Source organism: Pituophis catenifer, unplaced genomic scaffold (genome assembly GCF_029215685.1).
Source record: "Pituophis catenifer annectens isolate HBS135680 unplaced genomic scaffold, rPitCat1.0.hap2 SCAF_1, whole genome shotgun sequence".
Lineage (NCBI taxonomy): Eukaryota > Metazoa > Chordata > Lepidosauria > Squamata > Colubridae > Pituophis > Pituophis catenifer.
The window spans coordinates 102566398-102574301 of record NW_027256881.1 but is presented as its reverse complement, the minus strand read 5'-3'; positions in this window follow the sequence as shown (position 1 = coordinate 102574301).

The window sequence follows — 7904 nt, the reverse complement described above, 5'->3', positions numbered from 1 at the left end:
GCGGAAATGTTTTAACATGCCTATTTCAGACATGATGTTTTGTTTTGCCAAAGGTAAATCCTTAATAGTCATTTGGTTGTAACAGTGCTGTATAACTGAACAAAATAGATAAACATATAGAATTGTTTATAGAAATATATATACAGCAGAATGAAGAAACTGATATGTCTAGAATGAGTGAAAAGGTAAAATATTAGGCAGAATGCATCAAACACAGTCCTCCCCACAAAGCCCTTAGTTTTACCTCATGGTTATGAGCAGTACTCTTAGAAAAGAACATTTTCTTTCTCTTGCATACTGTTTATGTAAGTAGACAACTTAGGATACGCCAAAGATTCTCTCTGCAAAGAGGGGTATTGCAGAGGCATTGGCTGGCTACACTCCCAGAGATTCTGGGAGAAATAGGACAACTTTCCTAATCCCTTCAATCTCCATCCCCTTTCTTGGATAGAAATTGGGTGGTAAACTCTCTTCTTGGCATACCTAACTAGGTGGTTTTCTTTTCTCCTCCTTGTATCATATGAGTCAAGTTTTCCCTCAGTATTTGTATTAGCACATTTTGTGGTTAATTTAATGAAAAATTAAAAGGGCATTGCAAAGTTGCTGAACAACAGTTACCTCATCAAGTGTGTCCAGTGATGCAGAAAATGCTGTCTGTCTTAATGCTTTGTCTTAATGCTTTGCTAATCTAGTAAACAAACCAAAACATAGAGAAGATGGAATGCACATTCTTTTTTTTTTCTAAATCTTTTGTTTTGCTGAACCCAAAGATAACATGTCACGATATAGGGCATAGCACATAATTGTATTTATAATTACTTATACCACTATCCTCTGTGTGCACGCAAGCACATACTTTTGTGAGCCTTATAATAAAATACTGATTTAATTAGCTTGTTTCACTATCACAAAGGGTAAATTCTTAACATCAAAGCCATAATACTGTAAACATTCTTATTCATCATGAAGTGTGATTGTGCACATTTTTATTTGCTTCAAGAGATTTATCCACGTAGTATTTTTTAAATTCTCCAAAGTATTCTCTGAAGAATAACTGGCTTACTCTTACATCCCCTCATGTTATCATTGCAAACATCTGCCTTGGGAGATGGAAAAATAATAATCTAATCATGCTTGCTAAAGGTCAAACAGGTCCCATTATTACTCATTTTTGGATGCTATACAGATCAAAACATTAAGAAGAAGGATGAGTTGTTTAAAGTGCTCTGGCAGATCTGTCGCTTTTCCTACTTCTTAAAAAGTGGCCTGATCACAGGTAAAAAGGGCAGAGTTATTTTTCATTCAGTATGTATATCTTTATATCTCATAATAATCTTAAGGAATTAGGCTGTTACAAGTATGACATTATTCTAATGCCTTCTTATATAAAGCACCAAACATATCCATAATCTACAGGTAACCCAAGAAAAACTTTATATATGCCTTTTGAAGGAAGAGTTACAGTTCATAACATTTCTGTTCCCATAAATTGTGATGCAAATATAATTCAAATGTAGCAATGCTTCATAAACATAGCCATTAACTATTGGATAAACCAAAGTACCACTACTCCAATCACTGGACACACACATGCTTTTATTAATTGCCTATAGTGCTTTCTTGTATTTGATACGAATTTTACAAAGATTTATATGCATCAGCTTTAAAATTGCTTCTTTGTCTAATTGTCTCTCCTGTTTAAAAACTTTGAATGTAGCAACAATCAGTGTTTCCCCTCCCTCCTAAGAATAGGTTCTGACCAAAGTTAACAGGCTTTTTACTTTGCTACAACAAAATATCTTATGTTTACGTACTGGTTTACATTGTTATTTATGTGCAAAAATGTCAAAATGTAAATTAAATATAAAACGTTCCTTGCTTTATCAATGGTGGCTTCTTTTTTTTAAAATGTAAGCAGTGTTACTTTAGTTCCAACTTTCATTTACTCTCTGGGCCAAAAACACTTAACATTCACAATGATCTTTTTCTATCGAAATCTCTGGTTCTAAATTGACTTCCTGTAACTTGGCCTTTCTGAGGATGTTGTGCCACAGCATGGCTAAATATTTCTGAAAAGTGCCAGGCTAGGAAAGGCTCTTCTGTTTTATACTTATTTAGAGGCCAGGTCTAGTTTACAGGTGGGACCTATAAAAAAAAGGCAGGTCATTGTGAGTCTACTATATCTCTCCCCACCCCCCACCCCCAACACTATGTGTTTTAGTGCACAAATTTACTTCCCTTTATATGCAAGGAAAAACAGCAGCATGGAAGAATTATGGCCCAAAGTCTTGTATACCGCTTTACAGTGCTTTACAGCCCTCTCTAAGCGGTTTACAGAGCATATCACCCCAACAATCTGGGTCCTCATTTTACCCACCTTGGAAGGCTGAGTCAACCTTGAGCCTGATGAGATTTGAACTGCCAAATTGCAGGCAGCTGGCAGGCAGCAGAAGTAGCCTGCAATACTGCACTCTAACCACTATGCCACCGTGGCTCATCAGACAGAGTTAGGAAAGCACAGCACAAGTATAAATTGCTTCAACCCAAATCCAGTTTTCATAGCGAAAGTTGTCCTGCCATTCTTAAAAAATAAAGGATCTTTATTGTTGCAATCTCAGCAGACACAACCTATTTGAAGTACATGCACTCATGTTTCACCAGTGCAACTTTTGGGAGGAAGGGTTGATGTGGAAAAGGCCTGGATGTTCTGTGGTCTTCTCTGGAGTAAGCTGCCACTCAAAATGATCAGCTGCAGTGCAGTCTTTTTCATTTCTACCCAGAAAGAAAAGGAGATCCAGCACCTTCATTATCTCTCTTCAGTCTACCTTGTTCCTCAAATGATACAACAGCAGAAATTTGGGGGAAAGCCCTGCCATTCATGAAGAGATGTATAGTGTTCATCCACATTACCCTGACAATACTTAGGCAAATTAGAGTTCCAGATGAGCTGGAAGTTCACAGAAGGAGCCAACAATCTTTGGCATCTAGTAGGACTACAATTAGAAACAGCTCGCAAGAAAATGAGAACACATTTACCTTTGATAGAGAAGCAGTTTGGTGTAGTGGTTAAGGCACCAAGCCAAAAGCCAGGAGACTCTGAGTTCATGTCCTTCTCTTGGGCACAAAGCCAGCCGAGTTACCTTATTCACTCTCTCTCAGGCCTAGGAAGGAGCCAGTGGCAAACCACTTCTGCAAATTGTTGCCAAAAATTGCAAGGACTTGTGCAGGCAGTCACCAAAAGTCAAGAATAATTTGAAAGACACCTTCTCCAAAACCACATCCTTAACACAGTTTTATTATAGGCCCCTTGAAGATTATGCTTCATAATTTTCTTTCTATATTTGTTTCTAATGAGCGACTGATGCAAAATAAAAGGAACTGCATAGCAATAAAGCTTACACCAATAAGAATGCAATTCTTACTGATTCAGTTTCTAAGTAGAGGATCCATTGAATTCAACCGAGTACAGTAATAAACACAATGCACAGGACAGCCTTATCACAAAATCTATCAGGTCTTTCACACCATTGCCAAGTTACTTTTCAGATTACGTTGGAGAAAGTTGGCAAATGTTGCATAGGCTTTGGCCTAATTAAGAGAGTTTTGTTTTCTAAATCATCTGCATATTTGAAACAGCTACATTTTTTTTTAAAAAAAGGGAAAGCTGGAAGGCGAAATGCTAGGTTGTTAGGAGATCTGAAAATACGCTTTGAGCAAAGGAGTCATCTGGAGAGCTCTTGCATGATCTTAAAAGAACTGCAAAGCTGTTATTCTAATCTCTCTCCCTAAATGAATACATGCTGTCTTTGTGGGTGTAAAATATTGTTTATCCTCCTACCAACTAGTTTCATTTTTATTTACCTTTAAGTAGGACAAGCCACCATTGATTTACTACCACAGAGTATTAATGGGATGATTTCATAATGGACCCATCAGGCAAAATCTATGGAGCCTTTTCACAAGTAATATTAAATAACCAAAAGATAAATTGGTTTTTCAAATACTCCCTCCCTCCCTCCCTCCCTCCCTTCTCTTCCCTTCCCTTCCCTTCCTTTCTTTTTTTAATTTTTGATTAAAATTTTGATTAATTTTTGATTTTTTTTCTTTTTTTATTTATATGCCGCCCTTCTCCGGAGACTCAGGGCAGCTTACAATGTGCTCAGCAATAGCCTTCATCCTTTTGTATATTTATACAAAGTCAGTTTATTGCCCCCACAACTGGGTCCTCAATTTACCTACCTTAGAAAGGATGGAAGGCTGAGTCAACCTTGAGCCTTGGCGAGATTCGAACCTGCAGTAATTGCAGGCAGCTGGTCTTAATAACCAGCTTAATAACAGGGTGCCTTAGACCACTGTACTACCAAGGCTCTCTTTCCTTTCCTTTCCTTTCCTTTCCTTTCCTTTCCTTTCCTTTCCTTTCCTTTCCTTTCCTTTCCTTTCCTTTCCTTTCCTTTCCTTTCCTTTCCTTTCCTGTTATGGAAGAATAAAGATAGAATGCTTTCTCCCCCAACAACTCAGAAAGTTTGTAGAGAAGCACAACTTTTTAACTATCATTTTCCTGTATCCTTTTTTTGCTTCTAATTGCAAAATGCCAGTCAACCGTTTCTTCAAAACAAAGAATCGATGCCTTTCTTCCTATCGCCTGTAAAGCTGCTATATTTGCTCAAGTTCATTCAAGAGTATATGTGGGGCTCCACAGGACAGGAGACCAAGGGGGAGCCTCATTGCTTAAGTGGGAATCCATTTGCTAGATGTTGGATGGAGATCCATGTATTTTTGATGCCTCAACCAAGGTGTGTTTCCTTCATTATTACTTCTGATATTGTTTTAGACAATGAGAAGTTTGTAGGCAATATGACTCATTGGAGCTTGTAAACCAACTGCTGCTTAGTCCCCCACATCATAATTTCCAGAAAACTGGAAGCCCTAAGCCAAAAGCCATCAATTTCATTATATAGAAGCTAAGAAATCTCAATCTTCAATGAATGAATCATCTCCCTGCTAGGCTAGCTTTTATTTCATGGAGGGCTATTTGTTTCGGTTGCTTTTATTGCTGGAAATAATGTGACATTATCTTTTACTGACCTATAAAACATATCCAATATAACTTAAAGATATGGTTTAGACCAGAATTGATTCTTTGTGAAATGGGAAAGGAGGAAACTTGGCATTATTTACTAGTATTTTTTGGCCCAGATTTCAACCCTTGTCTTAAAACACACTCCAGTCTTTCCTTCTCTGAAAGGACAGTTGCTAACCCAAAATTAAAAATAGTTCCAAAGGGAGAGTCATTATTTTTCTTTTCTTAAACAGACAGTACCTTCAACCACATTCTCTGCTTTAAAGAAGCAGTGGGGACAAAAAAGGAATAAGGTCATGCAAGAAAGGAACACCGATTTGAAACTGGCAGAGAACTTGTGTTAATGGGCACAGCAGGTGACATTGGATAGCTAAAATATTCTGCAGAGATTTTGAAATAATAGAGGCAGAAGTGGTATCTACTCCTCTGGAAGGCTCTAAGCCCATGATGGCGAACCTATGGCACGCGTGCCACAGGTGGCACGCGTAGCCATATCGGTGGGCACATAAACTCAGCTCAGGTGCATATACGTGCGCCAGCCAGCTGATTTTCAGGTCTTCTGGGCCCACCAGAAGTTGGAAAACAGACTGTTTCCTGCCTCCTGAGGGCCTTGGGAGGTGGTGGGGAAGGCCTGTTTTTCTCTCTCCCCAGGCTCCAGAGCCTTTCTAGGAGCTTGGGGAGGACAAAAACAGCCTCCCCTCCGCCCGGAGGCCTTCCGGAAGTTGGCAAACGGGCCGTTTCCGGCCTCCGGAGGGCATCCGGAGGGTGAGGAAGGCCGTTTTCGCCCTCCCCAAGCTCCTAGAAAGGCTCTGGAGCCTAGGGAGAGAGAAAAACAGGCCTACTGGGCCCACCGGGCCATCGCGTGCCAGGAGCGGGGGGAAGTGAGGGGGGTCGCATGTGCATGCGCGGGGGTGAGACGCATAGAATTATGGGTGTGGGCACTTGTGTGCACTACCCCCCCTTTCACTCCCCCGTTCTTGGCACACGATGGCAAAAAGGTTCGCCATCGCTGCTCTAAGCTATGCTGACTGGAGAATTCTGGGAGTTGAAATCCACAAGTCTTAAAGCTGCCAAGTTTGAAGACCTCTGCACTAAGCAGTCTAATACTGATGGAAATTGTTTTTCTTCAAAATTGATTTTAGTTTAGGGCTTCAACAAAGGATTTTTTAATCTAGTGGTTTGCTGGGTCTCCTGTAGAACGTAATTCAAATTACGTCAGGCAGCACGAACATCCATGTCCTGCCAGTAGTTAATGTGTGGTCCCATCAAGACAGGCTTAGAAGGGCTTCCTCCTCGAATTATGTCTGATCTTAATAATAATAATAATAATAATAATAATAATAATAATAATAATAATAATAATAATAATAATAATAATAATTTTATTTCTATACCGCCCTTCTCCCGAAGGACTCAGGGCGGTGTACAGCCTATTTAAAAACACAAAACAAAACAACGATTAAAATTTAAAATCATTAAATGATTAGGCTCCAATTAAAATCCCAGAAATTTAAAATACCTGCTGCTTCTCCTTCATCCCTGGCTTCTGATTTGCTCTTTCATACTAATATCTGACTTGCAATTACTTTGATCTTTCATTCTGGAGCAGAAAACTGGTTGCTGAAATAGAGCTCTGGATTAATTAATTAATTAATTTATTTATTATTAAATTTCTATACCGCCCTTCTCCCGAAGGACTCAGGGCAGTGAACATCCAGAAGATAAAACACAGGAAATACAAAATCTAAAATAAATTAAAACAGATTAAATAATTTAGGCTGAATTTTAAAATACCCCATAATTTAACAGATTAAAAATTTATATTTAAAATTTGAATTTAAAAGAGGAGATGATTTAGGCCAGGCCAGGATTAAGCTCCAAATCCATGTTTTTTTCCTGGTATGAATTACCATGTTGTGCCATTCCCCATGAAGCAATAATATAATTGATGAAAGTTTAAAACTCAACATCAGAATCTCAGAAGGAATCAGAATGGTAATTTCACCAGCCCCAAATATTCTAGAGTACCCTGGATCTCAAAGGTATTATTGTAATTACAAGGAAATGGAGGAGGTGGGGTGGGGGTGGGTGCCTTGTGGTACTCCATTTCATCAGACCCTTTCATCAAAAGTATTAGGCAAAGCATATACTTTTGAATCCAGAAACCCAAAAGATGGAATTGTAAAATCCAGAGTAGGAACGAAGAAGCAGAGATAGGGCTGAACTGCAATTCCAGTATGATTAGTACTGAGGATAAGTGGAATTGCAATTCCATTCCAGAGGTAGTATATCACCCATATCCATTTTGATTATTTGTTTCAGGATAAATGTTGTCTGATTAGTAATTCTGGCAAAACTAGCCCCTCTACCTAACTCTGTCATACAAAATACCTTAAAAAAATGTAACTTTTTAAAATTATGAAATAAATTGTGAGAGCAGTTTGGTGTAGTGGTTAAGGCATCAGGCTAGAAGCTAGGAGATGTGAATTCTAGTCCTGCCTTGGGCACAAAGTCAGCTGGGTGACCATGGGCCAGTCACTCTCTCTCAGTCCTAGGAAGGAAATAATGGCAAACAACTCCTGAAAAACCTTGCCAAGAAAATTGTTCAGGCAGTCTTTGAAAATTGGACATCACAGAACAGAATTTTAAAAAATGGAATAAGTAAGATTAAACAGAGTTTCTGGTAATGACAATATTTTCTACTTATAGCCAAAAACAAAACAAAAAAGAACGAAATAGTATAATTTCCTTTTAAGAAGCTAAATCAGCATTTAGTACTTAGATGTTATGCAAATAACAACCCCAATTCTACCTACTCAAGTAA